At 37.6% G+C, this 24,761-nt stretch overlaps 1 pseudogene; it reads right to left on the bottom strand.

The window, feature by feature from the left end:
• Positions 1–16,450: 16,450 nt before the first annotated feature.
• On the bottom strand, positions 16,451–21,013 carry LOC106969542 (transmembrane protein 230-like; annotated as a pseudogene).
• Between the last annotated feature and the right edge of the window lie 3,748 nt (positions 21,014–24,761).

Genomic DNA, 24,761 nt, shown 5'->3' on the forward strand with positions numbered 1-24,761 from the left:
GATGCTATTTGTGTCTTAGAGAAAGAAAGATGCTATTTTTAAGTCTTCATGAAGACCTAATAACCAGAAGTCGTAAAAGCAGAATGCACAATGCATTTTTGTGTTTTCAAGGCATTGACAAGCGCCAACAATCCAGTTAAAAGGGAGGACAAGATGGAATAAATAAAAGTAAGTTTGTTTTGTAGTTCTAAACTTTTTTCTCTATGAAGTAAACACATGGAGGATAGTATGCTTTTTTTCTACACGTAAAAGTACCACAAATCTAATGAACATACAGAAAACATTTTTCCATTAAATGCTACTCAAATAAAATGCAAATAAAATTTTTACAAACTAATATTATCTGGCAGCCTACTTATGTCTTTAATTCACAATCTACTCTGAAATGTAGATACAGTGAAAACCTAAAATGCTTACCAAGATATTTAATGAAGCATAATACTAAGTTTTAAAAAACTTAAAATGCTATTGAAATAAATTTCATTTTGATAATAAATTAATGTATTTACTAGGAAGAAATTGCAAAGCTTTAAATACTGACTAATTCTTACTCAACTGATTTAAATATCAAAATCTGGTGCCAGATTTTGAAGGTGATGGCTGGCAATTAACTTCTGTAAAAGTTTGTGAATAAAGCAAGGCATATGTTCCACACTTGACGAATTACACACATCCATTATAAGATCTAGGAAAGAAAGGCATTCCCATGCCAACCTTCAAACCCTCAAGAAGAATTTATTCAAGCTATAACTCTACACCCATGACAGAGCAAACCAACATAAAATGGGGACTTTACCAAAGGGACTGTTTCTAGAAGGGTCAGAAGAGATTTTCCCGTAAAATGCTTAGAAGCCCAAGTGTTTTGTTCTATTTAATACTTACCGTAATAAACTCCTATCCTTTAAGCTATAGAGTTTTCTCACCATCATGTGATCTAAGATGTAAGGTGAAACACCCTTTTGTCAGAATTATCTCAGAGAAGGAAAATACAATACGTTCTCTGAAATGGTTGTTATGTTCATATCCTTGGCCTCCTTGGAAATTGGTAGTTAAATGGAATTCTACTTGTGGAGAGCGAGCATCACCAATTTTGTACTTACTACTATCATTAGGAGTAATCTTGTATATTTGTTGAAGATGGATGACTTTGTTTTTGCTCTTGATTCCCAAGAGATTGAACTTCAGTAAAAGGATACAGAAAGTGTTGTTAAATGGGGCAACTGTGGTGCATATTAAAGTAAGAAAAGTGCATAATAAAGTCATAAAAATAACAAGCCTAAAATATGAGCAAGCATTACTTCTCTAAATAAACAGATGTAATGGAGAGAGAGAAAAGGTTGGGGGGGGGAGGAATCTCATTATGCATGCTAAAGAATGCTCCATCCAGAAAACAAATTTTTATACCTTTATTTCACATTCCTTGGGAAATAAATAGCCCTATCAATAAAAACATGCGCTTTTCTGGGATCAAAATGCTAAAGTAAACTTTAAAAAGGTCATTAAGAGTTTAAATGGGAATTGGAAAATACACACACACATGCAGTTGCCAACCAGGTGAATTTTGTGAACCTCACACTTTGCAAGCATTTCTTGAAACCTGCAAGTGAAGAATCAGGTGAAATTGTATTAATGATACCATTGTTCACATAAATTATCTTAGGAGAAAGGGACAGCCTGTAATGCCACCTGAGTCATCATCTAATACATACACACATATGGACATGCAAATATACACATGTACAGAATCTGCATACGATAAACATGAAGCATGGCATCTCTCCTCGAACCAGTATAATTAATTTTCCAATATTTAGAATAAATGGAACTTGACTTTGTTTTAAAACGCCCTCAGTGGTGAAAGCAGTAAGGAAGAGAATAGACAAGACCACCTTGAATACAATACAGAAGCAAGAGTTCCCTTCTGTATCTAAAGTTGGAGAGATTCAATGCCTTCATAACAGCCTAATCCAAGCAGAGTGGTGTCCTGTGGAGATTTTCAGTACGGTCCATAATAGGGATCCCTTTCATCTCAACTGTAGCTCTGATAACAGTACTGCTTGCAGATGCTCAGAAAATGAATAGAAGGGGTACATCCTGCTCTGAGGAAAGAATAAACAGGCAGCAGGATCCTTACTATTCTGCCAGGCCAATGCCAAGCCTCCAAAGACAAAGGGGTCTTTCCTATCACTGGCACATCCAAATCATACCAGTAAATTGTAACCTGTAAAGCAGATTTGTTGTCCCTCATGCATCAGTGCAGTTACAGTCCAATTCTTGCAAACGGCCATTTCATTAGGGCCCAGTGTAAATATGGATGTGGCTTAGTAGCTACCCAAGTTATGAATCAAATATTCATTCGGAGAGGTAAACAAGTTTAAATGGCTCCTTGGCCTTTATAATCATAGTATATGATCAAAACAACAAAACCATCAAAGGAGAGCCAAATAAGATGTTTCCACGTAAAGTAAATGATGTAGTCTCACAATGGAAATCACAGTAGTGATGTTCATATATAAGCAGAATCCAGGAGAATAATCGAGTTCTTAATCATCATGAAAACTGTATCTCAGAATCGTAATCAGTTGATTTTGTACTTAACTCTACGGTAGTGGAGATGAGTTAGCTGTTACCTGTAGCCTTGTTGTCTCATAACACAGCACCACATGCATTTTAAACAATTAATTAGCCTTGATTTAATGGTGCAGAATGTAAGGATGGAATAAAGTGGCAAAATGAATACATCTTCATAAAATGAAGTGATCCAAACATTCCTAAATCATTTGCTTTGATAACAAAAGCTATATTTCAAAAAATGATCAAGTATTTTCTGAATACTTATTATACATCAAAAAAAAAAAGAACCCTGAAATAAGACATAGTTCATTCTTATTCCACTTGGGACCGTGTAATATATAAATGGGGAAAATTATATAATTGGCCTTAACAGATGTCAGGTTTGACATGGATACACGAATAAGATCATCATAAGACTTAAAGGTGTTTTAAAACACTGAGTCTAGCATATTACTTATTTCCTTATTCAAAAAGCTACAATGTCTCCACATTGTGAACAGGAGAAAGACACATCTCTTGGCTTCCTATTAGAGGGCCATCACCTATCATCATCAGTTTTACCAGCAAAACTCACAAACACCAGGCCTGTGTTTGCATTGGGATGGATATTCAGTAGGCTGGCTCTAGAAAAGCCCAGTTTCCCTGAATCACTATAACTCTAGATGACTCATCTTGGCTCTTAACATGTGAAGCCTTGTTACAGCAACTTTCCCTTCAGTTTTTATTAATAAAAATAGTGACAATAATAAACGCTAACATTTATTGAGGGTTTATTAAAGGTTTTGCACAATGTTAAGGCTTACATGTACCACCACCTAATTAATATTCACAAAGCATCTATCAAGTATGTACTATTATCATCCACATTTTACAGATGAGAAAGTGAGTCACAGAGAGATTAAATAAATTATCTAAAGTTACAGGAAGGGATGGATCCAAGATTCTGACGTAAGGCAGTTTGATTCCGTAGTATATGAACATGACTATTGTCTTAGTGTCCCCTAAGAGAATGTACATTCTAAAAAGCTAGGAGTGGACTGATGTTTTGTGTATGTCTCAGAGCAAAGATCAGAGACTACTTGGTGCCATAGTAGGGTCTTAATAGTAGTTGAATAAATGCCTGGATAGATAGATGGAAGAAGAAATGGAGAGACACTGAGGGCACAGATTAATTCAAGGATAAGATCTGAGATTTTTCCAAAGGAGATGGGGAAGAAAGGATACTTTGAGGGAAGAGCAGTATTGGAGAAATGAATAAATATGAAAGAAGAAGAAGCAGGCGAGTAGAAAATGACTTAGAATTTGAAGCCTGGGAGACTGACATGATGATGGCAAGTAAGGAACATGAGTCAAGTTCCAGACCATGTGATCGGTTTGGATGTACTGTGATATGGCTGAAGTGTACTCATAGAAAGAGCAGATATTCATAACATTGCAAAGGTGGGCTTTTAGAGCATTGAAATTAAGGACTTTGTTTTATGTGTTTCTGGGGTTTGTTGAGAGTCGCTGCTATGATAGGATCCACAAGGGTGGGGAGCATGGGGAGAAGAAGCCATGTCTACCCTCATATTTTAAGAGTCAGAGAAAGAAGGGACACCTGAGTGGCTCAGTCAGTTAAGTGTCTAACTCTTGGTTTCGGCTCAGGTCATGATCTCACAGTTTGTGGGTTCCAGCCCCCCATCAGGCCCCACCCTAACAGCACAGAGCCTGCCTGGGATTCTCTCTCTCCCTGTCTCTCTGCCTCTCCTCTGCTCTGTCTCTCAAAATAAATAAACATAAAAAAAATTTTTTTTAAGTCAGAGAAAGAAAACTATCAAATATCAAATTATATGAATAGTAAAGTATCGAAAAGTAAGAGATAAGCAGAAAAGTACAATGCTACGAACATTATAGCAGAAAAGTATGTGAAAAAATTATGTTTAACAGTATCAAATGAGGGGCATCTAGGTGGCTCAGTTAGTTAAGAGTCCAACTTTGGCTCAGGTCATGATCTCATGGTTCATGAGTTTGAGCCCCACATCTGGCTCTCTGCTGTCAGTGTAGAGCCTGCTTCTGATCTTCTGATGGATTGTCTCCCTTTCTCTCTGCCCCTCCCCCACTACTGCATACACGCTCTTTCTCTCTCTCTCTCAAAAATAAATAAACATTAAAACAAAAAAGAATAAAAGGCTTTAGGACCACCCCACCACCACCAAAAAAGCAATTGTTGACTTTGGTGAAACGTTGGCAGAATTATGGTTTTAGAAATCATATTGTGTTATAGATGGGATTCTTAAAGAAAATTAAAATATTAATCAACTATTTTCAAACTCTTATCAGGTACCAAAAAGTGTATTTGATAATCTATGTAGATTAGCTCATTTAATCTACACAAAAACAAAAAGTCCCTGAGTTTGACACTGTGATTATTCCAACTTTAAGGATGAAGAAACCGGGCCTCTGGGAGGCAAAGTGAAATGCTAAGACATATGGCTAGAGAGTGAAAGATTAGAGACTGGAACTTGGATCTGCTTCACACATGCTTCAGTATACAATTTGGCAGATCTGAAGACTGTACTGGAAGAGACAGCAATACCCCCAGATGGCATTTACAATATGAAGGAGATAGGCCAGTAGAGATGGACCAAGTAGAGAGGATAGCTAAAAACAAGAATGAATATAAGATTCTTGGAGATTGAAGAAATACTGAAATCAAGAAAGAACAGCCCTTCCTCTAAGATAAATCAACGTAAGAGTAATTAAATATCACATCTTCTAGCTATATTCCGTCACTGTCTTAGGCCTGTCTCTTTCACTTTACTTTTATAACCAGTTCAAGTAGTCACCTTTGAGATAGAGGCCACTTTTCACAAAGTAACTTTGTTCTTATTACTGTACAGTTGATAATCCATGAACTTTGCCCAAGTAAATGAGAGCACGGCAAAACTTATTTTGACGTTACTGCTGGGCAATTACCTAGGCTCACTGCTTCTGCACAGTTAGCTGCTGAGCATAAGACTAAAATTCTTGCAAAATGACAGATTACCTAATATACTGTATGAAAGACTCATAAACCTTGATGGCCTCAGGCCAAATCTGGTCTGCTACTTGTTTTGTAAATAAAGGTTTATTGGAACACAGTCATGCACATTCATTTAGAGTGTTAGCATATTTTCTATGCATGCTTTAATGCTACAGTGACAGATTTGAGTCGTTTCAACAGAAACCATACAGCACTCAATGCCTGAAATATTTGCAATCTGGCTTCATACAGAAAAAGTTTCTCAACTCCTGTCCTAGAGTTTTGAAGTTGCCAGCAAATGTTTATATTGTTAAGAGTAAATCCCCAAGTCCAGGTGGTCTTTTGAATTATCCTGATAGAAACGTATCCTATATCAGATTAGTTACTTTTTTCCTCTCCCCACTGTACGTAACTGTGAAAACTAAAAATTTGGTAGGCCATAAGGCAGAGACTACCAATGTTAGCATTCCATTCTCCTCTTGTTCCTGGGCACACAGGTTGACCAGATTTCCTAGGATCCCTTGCATCTGGGTGGAATCATGTAACTGAGTTCTGGCCAGTGGAATATTGGAGGAAGAAATATGTACCACCACTTCCATGGATGGCCATAAAACAAGCTTTCAAGTTCTCTCTCCTCCTACCCATGTGACTGGAAGGAAAGGAGAAAATGGCAAAGCTTTAAGAGTGAAGGGGCTGCACTCTCTGGATTAACTCTTAGAGAAGAGAAATCCAACGTGCCACATTTATAGTCATTTTATATGAACAGGAGATTTTTATTCTGTGAAGCTATTAGGGACAGAAATTTATGTTGTATTAGCTAGCATTAATTTATAGTAATTACATAATTACTATAAAAATATAAAAAATATAAAGTATAATACTTCTACAATATTTATATAAATATTTTTATGTATTTAAATACATTTCTACAAATATATATTTTATCTATGAAATGTATACAAAAACATAAAATAGTTATGTAGTCTATAAGATAAGCATTCTTCTCAAAATAAAATGATTAACATCATATTAAAAACATTTTTTAAACTTATTCTTGAAAGAGTGACAGAGAGAGAGGAGAGACAGAGCATGAGCAGGGGAGGGGCAAAGCAAGAGAGGGACGCAGAATCTGAAGCAGGCTCCAGCCTCTGAGCTGTCAGCACAGAGCCTGATACAGGGCTCGAACTCACAAGCCATGAGATCATGACCTGAGCCGAAGTCAGATGCTTAACCAACTGAGCCACCCATGCACCCCGAGAGCATCGTATTTTAACCGTTATAATATAACCATCAGATCATAAGAAGGCAGTCATTAAATTTAATATACAAAGCATGAGCCATGTCGACATGACCTTGCTTATACTAACTGTCTACGTCTATCCAAATATGCTGTACTATCTTCTCTATTTCTGTGAGTGACATTGTATTAGTTTGCTCAGGCTGCCATAACAAAACACCACAGACTGGGCGCTTTAAACAACAGAAATGTGTTGTCTCATGGTTCCGGATCCTGGAATTCCAAGATCAATATGTTGAGAGTTTGGTTTCTTCTGAGGCCTCTCTCCTTGGCTTGCAGACGGCTGCCTTGTTGCTGGATTCTCACCTGATCAATCTTCTGTGTGCGTGTGTGTGTGTGTGCACGAGCGTGAATTCCTGGTGTCTCTGTGTAGCCAACTTTACTCTTCTTACAAGGACACTAGTCAAATTGGATGGGGTCCACTGTAGTGGCCTCATTTTAATCTAATGTTAAACTTATTTAAAGGCCCACTCTCCAAATATAGTCACATCCTGTGGTAGTGGGGTTAAAGCTTCAAAATATAAATTCAGCCCATAACCAGCACAAAGAATCATCCAATCTTTGACCCTTGATACTTTCCTTTGCATCACCTTATGTATTTGCCAAGTCTGATTACATTTATTCCAGAATTATCTTTCATTTCTGTCACTTTATCTCCATTTCTACCACCACCTAGTCCTCCACAACGTAATTCTTTTGGTCTGGACTTTAGTAACTATCTTCTAAATTATCCTCTTGTATCTCCACCTCCAATCCATTCCACCAAATTTTCAAAAATCAACAAAGTCTTTCAACTGTCCTGTAAAATAAATATCACACCTTTAGGCCTGTCATTCAAGAGCCTGGAAGATTGCATTTCAAACTAATGTTTCTAGTCTTCTATCCTTACACTTGTTTTCATTCAAATTTGACCACATTTAGTCCCCCAAGTCACATCTGGTTTTTCCTAACACTCACTCAGCATTTAATTTCTCCACTCACTGCTCCTGAAACACCTGTGCTGTCATCTTGATTAATCTTAAGTCAGTGTACCTTTTAACTCTCCACTAGAATGCTTCTGATCTCCCACGGTGTTCCACAGAAATTCCTCTCTGAACTTCCACAGCAACTTGGGTTTCATTTACACTAGTTGTAGTCTATTTCGTATTATTATTGTAATACCTTTACGTTAGGTACTGTGATAAATGCTTGACATATATTACCTATTTCATCTTCAAATTCATCCTTGATATCTACAAATATTTCCATCATTTTACAGATGCAAAAAACAAATTCTTATACAGTTGAATATCTTCCTCAAAGACATCAGTTAAAAAGCGGAAAAGCACGCACTTTAAATCTGTGTCTGCTGATTCTAGGGATTTTAAACATATAATATATAACCTCTGAATGTTTGCACAGAAGTTTGTCTCTCTGTGAACATCTCACTTACGGACTTGGTGGATGTAGTCAAAGCCATTTCACAAAACGGAAGCACATCAATTCTGCCAGCCACTCGCAGATAGTATGTGATACAGTTTCACTTTGGTCTTTGCCATGTTGTCAGCGTACAGCTCATTTTTGATTGATGACAGAATCAAAGGTCACCTTGGTAATACACGTAGTGTCTACCAGCTCTTGTGTGTTGCATATGTGTCTACTACACAAAATAATGCGCAAATCAGATGGAGAAATGGTGACTATTACCAACTTTATCCAGGAAGACTATCACGCTCACATATAATGAATATCCATTTACTGAAAAAAAAAAAAGGAAAGGAAAAATTACCCAGAAGTGAAGTTCATGTTATAGTTTTACTCTTACATATTTCATTCTTGATCATTTCTCTCCTCTTGCATAGGATGTCAGGCATACATGACTATCAAAATATGTTCTGCTTCTTTTTTTACAGAGTGAACAGATTAAATAAAATACTATAGCCACCAATTATATACATGACTTATTCATGTTTGTTTGAAAAAATACACACACACACACACATACATATTAGGATGAATATATATAATTACTAAACTATATACATAATGCCTATAAACAGGCACCTGAAGTTGCCTAAACTAAGTATCTGAAACATTATACATTGATTTATTCATTGTAAAAATCCTGACCATTCATTTTAATGCCATGACTTAAACCATATCTATACCAGGTAAAGTAAATAACAGAGGTAGTCATCTGAATAATTCATACCAATATTTAGCACACAATATTCAAATAATCCTCCTTTCTAAATTATCCTTTTAATTGTTTGTTCTCTGAACTTCACTTTACTTGTGTAGAAACAGCATTATTTCTAAATCAATATTACTATTAAGTCTGGATCATTAATTAGTAATATATTTTCTGAGCTCAGAAAATGAGGTGCTGACCATGTACTTAAGGGATTGGTTCTGTTGGAAGACTAATTTTATGATCAATACAGTAACAAAAGAAATGAAAATTGTTGTCTAAATTTGTTTATTTAGTTGAAACAACAAACATATCTGCATGAATGGGGTTGAATCTCCCCTTTTCCATGGTTTCTCAGCAAGTTAACAAGGGCTAAAGACTCCATCCATAAAACTTCTTTTCCTCAGGTGTATTCTGGGCAGTCCATAGAAGGAAAATTAGTCTCTGGGCCCAAAGAGAAAATGCTTACATTTCCAATGAACTGCCTTAGTTTGACAAAAATGCTTGTGGGCAAAGATGTATGGGACTGCTCTAGTAAGTTCTTGAAAATGAAGAAATGATTACAATACATTTAGAAAACATGTTAGCTAAAGGCAAATGAGACCTAAATTTAGCTTGAATGGTGGCGAAGTGGATAAAGAGTGATTATGACTGTTTGTTTGATGAGGTTAGTAGCTTGGATCATGACCTCTCCAGAAAAATAAGATAGAGTGTTCTAATGATTTTTCTTAATCTAATGTGGAAATGACATTGAATGATGGTTCTTAATTAGCATTCTCCTCTTCACCTGCATTTGGTGTGACACCCCCACATTGGCCTTTATAGTCTGAGTAATGCAAAAGGCAAGCTTCTTTGCTGCATTGAGGACACAAGAATGACAAATTTAAATTGGTTCTGTGAAAATGAAGAAAGAGCTATTGCTTCCAATTTTCCACATGTAACTCAAATTTGTATTAAAAGGTCATAAGAATTCTGGACAACAGACACAACATAACACATCTAATTCTTTTACAAAATTAAATTATTTACTCTTGAATCTATTACTCATCGCATATATAATATTAAAAAACACAGAGCAGAAAAATCATGGTGGTGAATGTTGATCATTTTCAGAGGCAGTAACAGCCCCCAAGAGTCTATGCATATTAGTTCATCTTATGCTTAATGATGTAAGGAAAGGTGCCAGATTTATTTTCTCCTTATTGCTTAAAGAAACAGCCTGTTGTTCAACATTCTCCTTATGAAACAAGACAAATTAAAAGATACAAGATAGAAATAATATAAAATTTTGAAAATCCTTTCTCAATTAACCTACTGTCTGCTTCTTGACCTTTGGTTAACATACTCTCTTAGTCTGAAGCATTTAAGTTTCTTCCAAGATTTTTCAAGAGGAAATCTACTAAAGACCTTAGAAAGATACAAATTGGCGTGGTAGCTGAGGTGGGGGGTGGTGAGGTGTGGGGGGCTTGCTGCTCTGACCTATGTTTTAAGATAACCTCATATCAAGCATTGAATTCGACATTCAGAATCCATTCCAATTCCTTATCTTTAAAACCACCTAGAGCTGGTAATTCGGAAAAGCTGGGTAGATAAATGGAAAACCAGATTCTGTTTTCCTCAGGAGAATCAGCTTATAAATCCCTGCTGGATCATGGAAATTAAGCATTTCCCAAACCAACCTTTTCTTTTGCCCTAGGATAACCTGATCAAATTTCTTGGCTTCATTTTCTCTATTGGGCTAGCGGGAATGTGAAACTGCAGAAGCCTTGTCAGATCTAAAGCCAATTTCAAAGGAAAGCCAGTTCCTTGGGGGAAAGGCGGCCATGCAAAGGCAAGATTGTGCTAATAGTTAAATCCCATCTTCAAATGCCACCAACTATCTTAAGAGAAAATGATATAGCATGAGAGAAAAAGAGAGAGAGCCAACCTGAGGAAAAAAAGCAGAAATGAGTAAGAACAGCATAAAATGGAGACAGAGGGGAATCAGTGGAAGCGAGCAGTGAAAAACAAAAGCTTCCGCATGTTTTGGGAAATGTGCTAGCCTGGCATCCACAAGCTAAATGCAGACTAGTTTTTCACAAATAATTGGAAGCATTATTCATGCTGATTTGTGACTATGTGAAGAATTAATTCAAGGTGATATTTCATACCACCTTTCAAATCATTTAGGCATATATATATATATATATATATATGAATCACTAGGAAAAATAGATATTTATTTACTTCATGATATGTCAGCTTATAACATAATCCTTTATAATTCTGGCGAAAAATTAGCTAATACGTTCTGAGAAGTATTAACTTATTTATAGTATCAGCTATTACAGATTATTATTGTAGCAGATTACAGACTATGGCCAAGTATTATATAGAGAAATGTTTGGCAAAAATTTTTAGCATTACATGAATATGTATGAGTAAAATATTATTATTGCAAAAAGGTACAGAATAGAAATATTCCTATTTAAAGATCTTTATCTGGTAAAATTAGCTTTGAATTAAAAATTCATAAGGTTTATGAATGCTAATCAAAAACATGGGGATTGTAACATGAAAATTACCTAATGGCAAATCACCTATTTTTACCCTGATTGGCCATAAATCTAACATAAATTCAAATTAAAATATAGTGACATTCATGGGCACCTGGGTGGCTCAGTCGGTTAAGTGTCTGACTCTTGATTTTGCTCAGGTTACCATCTCATGGCTTGTGGGATTGAGCCCTGCGTCAGGCTCTACAGAGCTCTGACCATCAGTGCAGAGCCTGCTTGGGATATTCTGTCTCCCTCTCTTTGCCCCTCTCCTGCTTGTGCTGTCTCTGAAAATAAACATTTAAAAAATAATAATAAAATAAAATACAGTAACAATCATGTAGAAATTATTAAGAAAATTGTTCACTTAGTTAGCTTCTGAAATATAGCTTACTTGAGTTTATTTTATTATGAAGTTTCCAAGTAACCAAAGGAAAAATGAAGGTTTATTTTTAGTTGTTTAATGATCCAAGTTATGCACAATGCAGAAGACACAAATCTCCATTTTATGCCCCAAGACCACTTACTTCCTCATGCTTAGATTTTTTTTTTAATGAAATTTATTGTCAAATTGGTTTCCATACAACACCCAGTGCTCATCCCAACAGGTGCCCTCAATACCCATCACCCACCCACCCCTCCCTCCCACCCCCCATAAACCCTCAGTTTGTTCTCAGTTTTTAGGAGTCTTTTATGTTTGGGTTCCCTCCCTCTGTAACCATTTTTTTTTCTTCACCTCCCCCATGGTCTTCTGTTAAGTTTCTCAGGATCCACGTAGGAGTGAAAACATATGGAATCTGTCCTTCTCTGTATGACTTATTTCACTTAGCATAACACTCTCCAATTCTATCCATGTTGCTACAAAAGGTCATATTTCATTCTTTCTCATTGCCACATAGTATTCCATTGTGTATATAAACCACAATTTCTTTATCCATTCATCAGTTGATGAACATTTAGGCTCTTTCCATAACTTAGCTATTGTTGAGAGTGCTCCTCATGCTTAGATCTTAAGCCATGCTTAAGACTTGTAATTTTTTTTTTTTCAGTAGACTTCATGATCAATGTGGGGCTTGAGTTCAGGATCCTACGACCCTGAGATCAAGAGTCTCATTCTCTACTGACTGAACCAGCCAGGCATAGTAATTCTTTATCTTTCTAAGTCCCATATTTTGTTTTTGTTTTTAAGGAGCTTCCATTTCCTTTGTTTACACTGAATGTGAATATCCAGAATATCAAATCATGATGATACTAACTGCAGACCCTCATTGGTCATTCTGGGTCTCTTAATTAGGTGGAACAATAGTAATGATCTTAAAGTTTCTTCTATCTCAGCATCATTTCCATTATTAATTCATTATGGCTATGCAGATCGAGTCAAGCATTTAACTGAATAAATTATGTGGATAATTCAGGCAAAAGAAATCTTGCCTGTATGCATGTGTGAGAGAGAGAGAGAGAGAGACAGACAGACAGACAGACAGAGACAGACAGAGACAGAGAGAGAGAGAGAGATCCAGTCTTGAATATCAAGTTTGTCTTTCAAATTAATCAAATTTGCCAGAAAATTGCTCATTTGATGGCTACATGGCTTAGTGAAAATATCATTTAATTTTCTTTTGATGACAGTGAGAAAATCCAAAGCTCATATTATTTTTTTAAAGGAAACTTACTGGCTCATTTATTTCAGAATTCCAATAGACTTTCCTGGCAGTCAGGTATGGTTGGATATATGGACTCACTCAGTAAGCTTTGGCCACTTTCTCCTTCTTCATCCCTAAGAATTTCTTCTGCTTGGCTTTACTTTTTTGTTCAGTCATTCCCTGTGTGATGAGCAAGATGGTCTCTGAAGCTACCGATGCAGAACCTATTCTCTTGGCAATCCTGGAACAAAGTGATACCAATAATGGTAACAACAATAATGATAGCTGGTGATCAGCTACATTTACTGAGAACTCACTTTATGCCAAGTCATTTTTAGGTTGTTTAATATTCATGTAGTAATCAAAAGAATTTTATGAAGAGGTATATTATTCTTCATATTTTACAGATAAGGGAAGAAAAAAATATTTTAAATATTTATTTTGAGGGAGAGAAAGAGGGAGTGCACACATGAGTAGGGGAGGGGCAGAGAGAGAATGAGAGAGAGAATCCCAAGAAGGCTCCGTGCTGTCAGCACAGAGCCCAAAGCGGGGCTTAATCCCACGAATGGTGAAATCATCACCTGAGCCAAAATCAAGAGTTAGACATTCAACCCACTGAGTCACCCAGGCATCCCAGGAAGAAAAATATTTTTTGCTAAGTCCATGAGAAAATTTGGAAAATCTCTAATTGATCTTGTTTGCCTAAATTCCTGACAGAATCTATAGCTAAGGAAGATTTTACATAACGGGTCCAGCCCAGTTCAAATTCCACACTTACGACCAGGGAAAATGTTCAGTATTCTCCAAAGAAGAGAGGGAAATGTGCTAAAACTACCAATTCTTTACAAGTTAACAATTGAATCAGGTCATGATCCAGATCTAAATTTCAATGGCTAAACTTGAATTTAATAAATTATCATTGTCATAACAAAGACATTGCAAGAAAGGCATACAAAATTAGGAATATAACTTACACTCTACATTTAAGGAATTAAACAGATAGGTGGGGGGTGATAAATAAAACATGCAGAATTATAAGAAAATGGGTAGGAACAAAGGACACATGAAGGGTAACATAGGATAAAATTGCATGCAACAGAAATAAAACCAACAATAAAACAATCATAGTATTGAAAACCTATTATATGCAGTACACAATTAATCAAGGTGGCAGATACTTACATTTCACACATTATCTTGAAGAAGTAGCTGAGGCTGAGATAAAATATTTAATTCATACAAGGTAACATAGCTACAAAATTATTGAGCCTGCATTTGATCCAGTATATCAGACTCTATGATGCTCTGTTAGTGATGGCTCTAATTCCTGAATAAAATAGGACATGGATGGGGCACCTGGGTGGCTCATTTGGTTTAGTTTCCGACTTTGGCTCAGGTCATGATCTCACAGTCCATGGGTTCAAGCCCTGCATCGGGTTCTGTGCTGACAGCTCAGAACCTGGACCCTGCCTTGGATGCTGTGTCTCCCTCTCTCTCTGCCTCTCCCCTGCTCTCTCTCTCTCTCTCTCTCTCTCTCTCTCTGTCAAAAATAAATAAACATTGAAAAAAAATTAAAAATAGGACATGGATAGAATTTACTTAATTTAATTCAGAAAAAAACCACACCTCAAACTATCAGCATTCTTTATATCTCATATATTTAAATAAATCTTTAATATTGTCCTCCAAGTTTGCAATTTGTAATTCTGACTTGTAATTTGTCATTCCAACTCCAGGCTATGTACAAATGCATTTGAAGTTACATTATAAGAAAAATAAATTTCTTTAGTGTTCTACCTTAAATTCAAAATATGAGCCCAGAAACAGCATTAGTTATAAAGAAAATTAATGAACACATTAAAAAAATATCCTGGTGATATTGCTGCGGTGAAATACAACCGCAGAAAGGACCACCATATATCAAAACAGAAACACATTTTGCTAAGTTGGTAGGGATGATGTGTATATCTTTTTTCATAGCTACTGTTTAAAGACCAAAAGGTCTATTTTCAGATTGTGGCACGCCTCCTTTAATGTCAGATAAAATGTTAAGAACCACCCTTTGAATTTTCAAAAAGCTATGTTACAGTCTACCACTGCAGAGTTCATTGGGTATCAGCTAGTGCTTTTTATTTGCAAACCTGGAGCTGGGAACAATTCAAGGTCATGTCACTTGGCAAGGAAAAACTGAGAAACAGACTACCCTGTGCAGTGAACTTCAGGAATAAGTTCTAGTTCAAATTCGAAGACTGAATAATTTGCTATGTTAGCACACTATCCCAGGGTACACTTTATAAAACCTGAGGATTTTATCAGCTTAAAAAATTACACCTTTAAAATTTGCTTTCAGGTGAAGTGAAACAGTCTCTGTCTTTGCCTAGGAGGAAGACAGTAATGACTTTATATTATCAATGTTTTGTTATTACTATTTGTATTTTTTAGATTTCGGCGTTTTAATTTTTTTGAATATGTCACTTTTTGCAAGCTAGAAAACAGAATCGAACTAAGGCAGTCTAGTCCTCTAGGGATCTAGGCTGAGTTTTGTGATCTTCAGCAGATGACATCATAATACAAGGTGCTAGCAACAGGCTTGTAATCGGTAAATAATAACCACTTATCTACATTTTTTCCCCTCAGAAAACAGCCAAAAGTCCAGCCCTTAAAGGCATGATATACAGAACATCATGAACAACAAAGAACAGAATGACCCAAATTGTATGCTGGCCAGTTTACTGGTGGACCAAATCAAGCTGACCAAGGACTGGTGAACAGAGACAGTGTTTACCTTTTGGAAACTTGCTCTGAGATTAAAAAAAGTCCTGGCTACTGTTAATAAGGAAGCAAGTAAAAAATATTAACGGATACACCCACACCAACACTTGTTTTTGCCAAGGTGTTCCACTAGAACACAAAGTTAGAGATGCGTACACGGGTAAGAGACTCAAATGTTTTCAAAATGAATTACTAATGATATGCAATTTGACATACTAAATTCTTCCATTTCCCGCCAGAACAAATTGACAATGAGGACTATTTAAAAGAAATGCTCAACTCCAAAGAGGAAGGTAGCAATGACACTTTCCACGACAGAATAACCTCCTGCTTTCCCACACCACTAATGTTGCTACTCTTGCAAGATACCTATACATGTGGAAAAACTTGTCAGCTTTTGCCAGGGCCAGAAGATGAAAACTAGAGCGTGTCCTAATCAGTTAATTTGTTATTGTAAGCTCAGCTGACATCTTGGGGTTGGACCCATAAAATCTGGCCATTTTTCATTTATCATCTGCAAAGTGCAGAACTCCTTAGCCCTTAGTCACAGTTTCTGCTCAATATCTTAAAGCTGGGCTCAGTCCCATCTGTGACTCATCCCCTCAGGGTTGAGGATGGGTGCTACTCATCAAAATCCGGAATGTCATTGTAGGAGTAACACTGGTAGCCTTTGGACGCATAGTAGGCCATGCACAGGTGGTCAAATTCTGGCAGGAGCACCAGGGTGCCAAGGATCAGGACTGGACAAGCCTGTTTTCCCTCCCCCCACTCCCCACTCCTTCGCTGATATAGCCCACCAGCAGAAGGGAGCCTATGGCAATGAGAAAGGCACCAATCCAAACCAGGGCTTAGCAAGCATAATGACCTTATATGGGATCTTAGTAGGGCTTTTTTTTTCTTTTTTAATTTTTTTAATGTTTATTTATTTTTGAGAGAGAGAGAGAGAGAGAGAGAGAGAGAGTGCCAGCAGGGGAGGGGCAGAGAGAGAGGGAGACAGAGAATCCAAAGCAGGCTGCAGGCTCTGAGCTGTCAGCACAGAGCCCAACACAGGGATAGAACCCACGGACTGTGAGATCATGACCTGAGCCTAAGTCGGTCGCCTAACTAACTGACTGAGCCACCAGACACCCCAGGAGGGCTTTTCTTAAACTGAAGGTCAATGTAGCCATTATCTGTGCTGGAGAGCCTTGAACATTTCACTTTAGTATTGAGGATTCCAGCAGCCAGGATGTAGGAGAGAGCATCATAACAGGCTGACACAGCTACAGTTGGAGAGCCGCACTAAGCCACCCATGCACCAACAGCTCACTGCCCATTGGCAGCAGAAGCACCTGAGTCCTCATGGTATGCCTCACCTAACTGCCCCCTCGTCCTTCAGTATACTATCAATAATTTATTTTTTTTTAAAGGTTATTTATTTCGAGAGAGATCGTACATGTGCGAGAAGGGCAGAAAGAGAGGGAGAGAGAGAATCCCAAGCAGGCTTCATGCAGTTAGCACAGAGCCCAATGCAGGGCTCATTGCCATGAACTGTGAGATCATGACCTGAGCTGAAATCAATAGGCCATCGCTTAACTGACTGAAGCACCCATGCACCCCAATGTTTCACAGATCATTTTAAATTTGCCTACATGTGTTAAGTGCACTGATATCTAATGCATCGTCTACATCTAGTACTGTGATATTTTGTATAATATCTAAAAACCATAAACATAATCATAAAGATACTAGGAAGATCTTATGTGCCAAAAGTGTTCGGAAGAGAAAATCTATGGGGGCCTGTTGATGGCTCTGTGTGGATAAGACAACCAGTCCAATGGCTGTATCTTTTACTATGCATCCTGCTGTCTGCAACATTCTATAGCACTGTCAACTCAGATTTGCAAAGGTGAAAAGGGTAATGGTACCAGAAAGATTCAAACAAAGTTTCCACCAATTCATTAAAAAATCAATTTTCAAGCAAAGAGAGGATATCAGGTATTAGTAACCTCTTATTTATCAAGTTAAATGAATCCATTTTTTTTAATATCAAAGAACTGATCCTGCAAGTAGGGTAATTTCAGACATAAGAATTGCTTTGATTATTGTTTTGTTTTGAACCTATCCTCACATGAAGTTTTTCCTTACAAGATGGTGAAGGATATTGCTTTTGGAATAATAATTCAGAGGAAAAAATACCAGTATGTTTGTTTACAAGCATACATATGCTTGTATATATGGACACATAACAACTTTCTGGGGTTTTCTGGCCCTTTCAGTTTTTCAATTTCACATTACCTTGGATTGAGGATACATAAAATTTAGGCAAGGAAGAAATAGAATAATATATATAACATAGTGTGGTGTGCTATAACATACTTTTGTAGTGGGAACACTTAAGCAAATGCATATAAATGGGCACAATTGTAGCTTATTCATTATATATTAAGAACAGTGGGCCATCTGGCATTGAGAGGTGTGTTGGAGAAGAGCGGTAGCAAGAAGAGAGGCAGTGGATGAGGAGTATTCAGAATGAAGCAAAGGAGTTTGTATTTATATGAATTTCGGTTAGAGCATTCATGGAAGATTAAAGTGACAGCAGAAGTGTCATGGCTCTAGAAGTGTGACCTTTCATGATGAGTAAATGGATTCGAAGAGAGAGAGGAGCCAAAAAATGAGCTAGGGAGATACTGCAATGATCCAAGCATGATGTTGATACGGGGGCAGGATGGGGATGGAGGGCGTGATATACAGGAAAAAATACTTCAAAGACAGAATTGAGAGAATCTAGTGTTTTTATTCCCTGTAAGGAAACCCTAAACTAAGGATTCAAGTTGGATGGAAAATGGGAGAGAAGTCTTCATAGAAGCACCAACTCTGAGATTTGGGGCTCATCATCTTTTCCCTTGAAACTCCATTTTTTTACACCTGTAAAACACATTACCAACAGAGGCTTTCAGCTCTGAAATGTAGGTTTCTAGAATACAATACACTGGAAGAATGGCCAGAGTAAAAAGGACTGCACTGAGATAAAGAAAAGGTAAGAATGGGTAGTTGTTTGAATAATAATACATATAATTGAGCATTTAATATGTACCAAGGATTGTATTAATTAAAAAAAAAATTTAGTATCCTCTTTAATTCTCATAACATACCAATAAGAGAAGAGGCAGATAAATAAAAGAAGAAAGGAAGAAAACCAAATAAAGAGAACTACTTGTCAAGTGAGGCAGCAAAGTATCCTCCGGGGAAAGATTAGACAAACTGAAAGGGTAGAAATCTGAGGGTTTTGGGGAATGTGGAAGTCTCCATCAAGTCTGGCTGAAGTGGCTTGGGGTTTAGTTTAATATGAACTCGATGATATCTCTTGTTTATTTCACTCCCAATGGCTCATCTGAAAAGAAAGAGCAGTGACACCCATCTTAGCGTGCACTTACCAGCAGGGTTGTGAATCTTCTTTTTTTTTTCTCCTACTTGCCAACCACAGACCACTAAATTCCTGTAGCTGCCTCATTACTACACCATTTCAGCAGCAAATGCATTGTTCTGCACCTTTCTTGACCAGGAGCAAAGTAGGGAACAATTCCTTAGGTGACATTAGCACTTGAACTTAGATTAACGATGCCAAATCTGATTTATATTGTCTTTCCCCAGCCATATGATCTAGCATTCTCCCTGCCCTTTCACTGCGGCTGTACATTAAGCTGCATGCTTTAGAGGTTTTCTCCAACAACTCCCAGACCACTTTCCTAATCAGTATTCAACAGTATCTTTCCTTTCAGCAGATGCACATTTTCTTCTCCCTTTGTTCTTATATTTATTCTTCTAAGTTTTATTGACATCAACTGCCTTTGTTGTTTATCAGCCTACTTTAAATAATGACCACAAGACCTAAAAAAATATACATTTAAGTTGCTCGATAGCAAAACACACAAAACTGTTTATAGAAAAATTAAGAGAAAAAATTTACGAGGGATACCTAAAAAAAGACATTGTTCTTCATTTGGATGATCCAATAGTGACAGAATTTTCAAAGTTTTAAGATTTATAGTGGAATCTTGTGTTAGCCCCTTCATAAAGCATTTTATGTATCTAAGTGTGTATAAAATTATTTTAATCAAAATAGGGACAGTGGCTTCAATTTATTTTTGGAAGATGAAGAACTAATACATTCTTGCTTTATGAAGTTATTACAAGACTTACTTTTTGAAAAAAGGTCTGCATATTATATTTTAAAAGACAATTTGTTGCAAAAGCGTCATTGAGTCAGTCTTATATAAAAATCATTTTCAATGTTCTTCATATGAAAACGTGAAAAGCTTGATGAAAATCAAAGAATATGAGATGTTGGTTAAAGATAATCATCTTTTCATTCCAGGCTCACAGACTGTGCCAAGGAGAAAACACAGGCAAACAAAAGCATTAAGTCCCCAGGCTTCCAAATGAGGAATAGTCATGATCACAATCCGTCAGTTCACTCAAGTAGTGTTCACAGTGACTCACCAGTTGAATTCTGGCTCTAATTGCCATTACTCAAACTATGCCTATTTATCACCAGACAGGACAAAATGGCTGTCTTTGTAGCCCAGCTTTACAGCAGCACATTTGCCACAATCAGCACTTGTGGCTGTTCTCAATTCATGCTTCCAAGAATACAAATTGCACTGAATGGTGAGAAATAGCAATATGAATAATTCTTAAATTCTAAGTCAATCAGATTATGCATCCATCCATCCACCCATCCATCTAATGTATATGTGGTAGACATTGTCCTAAATGTTGGAAATAAATGGTGATTAGGCAATTTCATTCTCATTTTGGCTGTGCTGAAATTAGAAAGATCCCAGAGAAGATATTCATGGACTCAGCTGATATGTCACATTGTGACCCAATTATTCTGCAGTGAGTGTGGTGTTACGTGAATAACCTAAGGAGGTATGAAACCAAGTTGTCTATCAGCCTCTTTACCTCTGTGACCACAGCACTGGTTTGAACTGCCATCATGTTTGCCTGCATTACCTCAATCACTGTCTCAGTGGTCATCCTTCTCCTCTTTTATTCCCATCCAGTCCAATCTCAACAGAATCACTAGAAGGATCTCATGAAAATATGTCAAATCGTGTCACTCTTCTGCTCTTCCAATGGCTTCCATCTACCTTGGAGTAAAAGTCAAAGTTGTCACAGGGTGCCTGGGTGGTGCAGTTAGTTAAGCATCCTACTTCAGTTCAGGTTGTGATCTCACAGTTTGTGAGTTCGAGACCTGTATCAGGCTCTGTGCTGACAGCTCAGAGCCTGGAGCCCGCTTTGGATTCTGTGTCTCCCTCTCCCTCTGCCCCTCCTCCACTTGTGCTTAGTCTCTCTCTCTCTCTCTCTTTAAAAATAAAGAAATCTTAAAATTTTTTTTAAGTTAAAGTTGTTACAAAATGCTTATAAGTGTCCTAAGAGATCTTCACTCTTAGCCTCCTGTTATGTGTCTAATCTGGCTTCCTCCCTATCTCTACTCTCTTCTCTCCTCCCTCCACCAGCTCTCTTTCTTTGAATAGGTATACTCTTGCCTCAGGGTTTGAACTTGTTGTTCCATCTGCTGGATCACTTTTATTCCAGATATCCACTTGCATGGCTCCCTTACTTCCTTAAGGTTTTCACTCAAATGTTCCCCTTCTCACAGAGAGCTAACATGGCTAGCCTATTTCAATCTGTACACAGCCCAATCTCATTCATCAGGTTCTTGCTAGCATTTCCCTCCATCCTGGTTTCATTTTACACCCCACCCAAAATACATGATAGCAATTGAAAACATGACTTGCTTTATTTTTTGCTTTTCTTATCTTTCCTTTCTTACTAAGATTTTTTTTCTGTGTTGTTGTTTTCTGAATTCCCATGAATAAGAAGAGAACTTGATGAATCATGGGCTTTCAACACATATGTGTGAAATGCATGAATCTTGGGCCACTATCCAATGCTTCTGTCCAAGGAGTCCATCCAGGAAATTTCTCCTGCAAGTATTTCATTGCTAAATCAAAGCCTATTTGTTCTCTAACTAGATCATGTGCTCTCCACATCAACTCCATATCAACTCCATTTCTTTATTGGATTCCTTTATTCATTCAAGATGTATTACTGCATCAGGCACTTACAAGGTATCAACTATGAGATGAACTCCATGTGCTATGCTGGGAATTCGGTCAAAATGTGCAGACTCAGCTCTCCAATATCACAGTCCTGGTAAAGACTTACATACACACCACAGGTGTAGAATATACAAAGTGTTATTTTGGAGGTCAGCCTGCTACTTCTGGAGCACAGTGGGGGAAAAAACTAGCTTGGACATTTAGGAAAGACTCCAAAAAAGAAATTATTTTGATATAGGCTTGCAAACTAGCAGTCAGCAGGCTGATTCCAGACTACAGATGTATTTAATGCAGCATGTAGAATGTTTTCTTTCTCCATTAAAATAATTAAATGATAAATATGTATATTCATATACCTGGATTTTAAAATGGGATGCTTCATATTAAACTATGGATTTCTGGGGCACCTGGCTGGCTCAGTCAGTTGAACATCTGACTCTTGATTTCCACTCAGGTCATGGTCCCAGCGTTGTGAGATTGAGCCCCACATCAGGCTCTGCGCTGAGTATGGAGCCCGCTTTAGATTCTCTCTCTCTCAATCTCTGCTCCTCTCCCGCTCTTCCGTGCTCCCAATCTCTCTAAAAACAAACAAACAAAAAAGAAACAAACACACCAAAAACAAGACAAAATACTCCACAGAACTATGGATTTCTAATTACTACCCCCCCCCCCAAAATTAAAGGAAATAGAAGATACGACAATACTGTAGCCATATCCCACACAGCAGTGATGAGCCTAGGCTGATCATTATGTTTCCATCAAAATTCTTTTGTCTAAAAGAACAACCAAGAAGAGAGAAAATGTTAAGAAAAAAATGGGATAGAGCATATCTCTTGTTGCAAGAGTTATTTCTATGTGTTTAATATGCATCCACCAGCACATTCTTCTCATTTGCATTGTTTCTCTGTCCCTGTAGGCATCTGAGATTGTTTGATGTGATGTAGACCTTGAAAGATGAGTCAGGAAGGACACTGCAGGCAGAGAGAGAGCAGCAAGGTCAAGAAGAAGATGTTATTCTCCGAACACATGAGTTGCTGGAGACAAGAGTGTGTGGAAGAAGCAGTGAGGAGTAAGACAATGAACAAAGGTTGTGACCACATTAGGAAAGCCCTTTTATAAAATGCTAAAATATTAAGTTTACCCTTTAGGCAAAAACTGAGGCAAACCTATTTTTCAAGCTGTGGAATGAGTTAATCATTAATTCTGTTAGCACTGTGAATTAAAAACTCATAAATGAAACTGAAAATGAAGGTCTGAGGCATTTCCTGTAAATTTAGGCGCACGAACTTGATTAAAGCTCTTTCAGCTGCTTGAAGGTGTTTTGCTCCTTTCTGGTTCAAGAGTATATTGTGATATGTTTGAAGCTACGGGAAATAATGGACTTTAGTACATTTATTGTACTAACACTAATTCGCACTTCAGTTTACAAACTGAAATTAAGATACAGTGAAGAGGAACATACAAAGAAATGTATGCACTGTGTGCACGCACTATTGATGGGCACTCAAAAGCTGTTCACTACCCCAGGCTCCCTTGCTGCTCCTATATCAAGGTTGAGGGTAAACATCCACCACTCACTTCCACCTCTATTTACGGGAGCCCAAGTGACACAAACAAATGTCTTCCAGGAAGACACAAGAAGGTATTAGCTTCCCTAATAAAAAGGAGAGGCATGTCTGGCATAGACCTCCTTCTTCCTCTCTCCCCTTGTCCCTGTCAAATGCCAGGAGATGACTGGCATTCTGCTTTCTTGGCAGCCCTGAACATTTTCAGCTACTGAGCCTCTCTCTGGCTTCTTGTTATGTGAGAAAGAAAAAGCTCTCTTTATTTAAGCCAATTCTGATTCCTGGCTGCCTTAGGCTATCTCTAAGATGTCCCTCAATGGTCTTCACTCTCTGGTATTCCAATGTTTTTGTAATCTCTCCCCTTGGGAGTGACTTAGACCTAGTGGCTTGCTTCTCAAGAACAGAGTATGTTAAAAGTGAAGGGATGTCACTTCCAAGATTGGGTTACACATGACCATGGCTTTCATATGGGGTACTCTTTCTTGCTCTCTGGATCACCTATTTTAAGGTGTCATACTGGGAGCTGTTCTTTGGAGAGGCTCACATGGCAAAAACATTGGTGTCTCTGCAAAAACCCACAGGGACTCAGGGATTGAGGCTACCCAACAACCATGTTAATGAGGGAGCATAAGGCAAGCTGACAAGGTGGCAGACACCCACCACCCCCAGGTGGGATATGTGCGACATTCCCTGGGCACTCCTGGCTACCCAAGAACAAAGGAAAGGGGAAAAACAAATGGTTAACTGATGGTGATCACAGTCCTGCAGGACTTGAGTCTCCATCAGTTTACATATATCTTAGTAAAGTACAAGAAAAAGGCAATCATCAATAGTCCAATCTCCAGGAACCTGTAGACTCAGTTTCCTGGAGCCCCAACCCTTCTCTCCATAGTGTCTGGGAACAAAGGCAAAAAGGAAATGGCAGGTAAAATTAAATTTCCTTATAACCTGCAGCCCGTTGACAAATACTTGAGGCTGGCAGAGTAAAACGTTTCTCCATGACCTCCCACTGTCTTAACGTTAATGCTTTGCTAGAGGGAAAAACAACATTAGCTTGACAATAGCTAGGCCTATGGGATCCTGGGAGTCTTCGTT

This window comes from Acinonyx jubatus, chromosome A2, assembly GCF_027475565.1.
Source record: "Acinonyx jubatus isolate Ajub_Pintada_27869175 chromosome A2, VMU_Ajub_asm_v1.0, whole genome shotgun sequence".
In the NCBI taxonomy this organism is placed as follows: domain Eukaryota; kingdom Metazoa; phylum Chordata; class Mammalia; order Carnivora; family Felidae; genus Acinonyx; species Acinonyx jubatus.